Genomic DNA, 1,865 nt, shown 5'->3' on the forward strand with positions numbered 1-1,865 from the left:
CACACACACACACACACACACACACACACACACACTCACACACACTCACACACATACACACACACACACACACACACACATACCACTTACTTGCTGCTGTGAAAGTGTTAACGGCTCTTTACCTTTGTTGATTTGTACTACAGTGTTCCCTGCCATCCAGTCCTGACCGGTGCCCTCATCCACCCCTAGTTATCTCCCTCCTTCTTCAGGTGCGCATGTACTGTAAACAGTCCCCACATTTTTGTCCTTTTTCATGTCTTTGGTAAGAGTTTGGCTCCTCTCGCAACTACATCTACACAAGGTCGTGTGAGCACGCGTGTGTGCTTTGTTGTCGGAAGCTATCGCCAAATCTACTTTTTTAAAGAATGTTCAAAACGTATCTCAGAACACTTTATGTTTGATAGCAATGGTATTACGTCTCGGGACATTGTTTTTTGTTCGTTTGTTTGTTTGTTTGTTTGTTTTTTTGTTTATTACAAAAGGTGATTTAAGCGTGTACTTGATCAAATGTTTCACAAAGCCACTACCTTTCGACCAATAGGAGTGACCTAATACCCAGTGTACACTACAGGTACTTTCATCAAATTGCCTTTTCGTTTAGTTTGATACATTTGAGGGTTTCGTGTCCTGATTATTCCTTATTGGAGGGACCAAAGCTACCCGTTAGGCACTCTTTGACCAAATCCCCCAAAACTAAACAAGTTTGACTTTCCAGGTTCATGCGTGATATATTTGATGAAAGCAAGTATTCGGAAGGTTAATAACCTTGGTGGGGTGAGATTTTTCTTGTGGCTGTAAGATGCGATATTATGTCCTAATTTACGTCCTGGTCAAATTTGATGGAGCAGGTCGGAGGTTAGTTTGATACAGTGCGCATTGGCCAGAGACATCCCTCTAATGTATTAAACCATAGAAACTGCTGAATTTCTTTCGTCATCCTTATTATCGTCGTTTCCGTCAACTTCTTTTGTATGTTTGTCACTCTCTTGTGAACTGTTATTTCCGGGGTGCCTTGATAGTCGAAGCAGACTTTGTACTGTTGAGGCTAAAGAGGGGAGCAGAGTAAGCCTAGTTCCCCGTTTAGACTTCTCTGTTGACATCCATTCCTTGGCGCTCATATGACCTTGTGCAGTTGCGAGCTCCGTAAAAGCTTACTAAAATATAAAAAAACATAGTACACTGGGATGCGAGGAACAATTCTACAGTGTGCACTAAGCATCAACTCAAGACCTTGACATGACGTGTGCGAGAGAACTTGGTCATTCTGAAGTAGCGATATGGTGTCCTTCTGCGGGACGAACATGCACTTCAGATCTTTGACTACCCCTGTAAACATGTTGACATCATCATCGTCATCATCCTGGCATGTGTTCACCGGTGTCGGTGGTGTGGTAGTTAGTCACTTCACAGAGGCGCACAGATCCGGACTGCGAAGGATACAAGGTTCCAGAAGTTGGATGGAGATATCAAATGCTTCATTAAAAACTTTCTCTCATGAAAATTGAACCCACGTCTTCTGCATGTGAAGGCAAAACATCTATATGCTGCACCAGAGACGTCGATCCAACACTTTGAAAACCTGTCAAATATATTATTCTTTAGTCAGAGCAAAACAGGCGGCTCGTTAGCTGCGTCGGCATCATGTTAGAACGACCGAGAGGGTGGCCAGAGAGTCGGCATCATGTTAGAAGACCGAGCGGGTGGCCAGAGAGTCGGCATCATGTTAGATGTCCGAGTGGGTGGCCAGAGAGTCGGCATCATGTTAGATGACCGAGCGGATGGCCAGAGAGTCGAATCCCAAACGGAGCGTTTCTATTTGTTTTGTTGTTGTTTTTATTATGTTGTTGTTGGTTGTTTTGGGTTGG

This window comes from Aplysia californica, unplaced genomic scaffold, assembly GCF_000002075.1.
Source record: "Aplysia californica isolate F4 #8 unplaced genomic scaffold, AplCal3.0 scaffold00315, whole genome shotgun sequence".
Lineage (NCBI taxonomy): Eukaryota > Metazoa > Mollusca > Gastropoda > Aplysiida > Aplysiidae > Aplysia > Aplysia californica.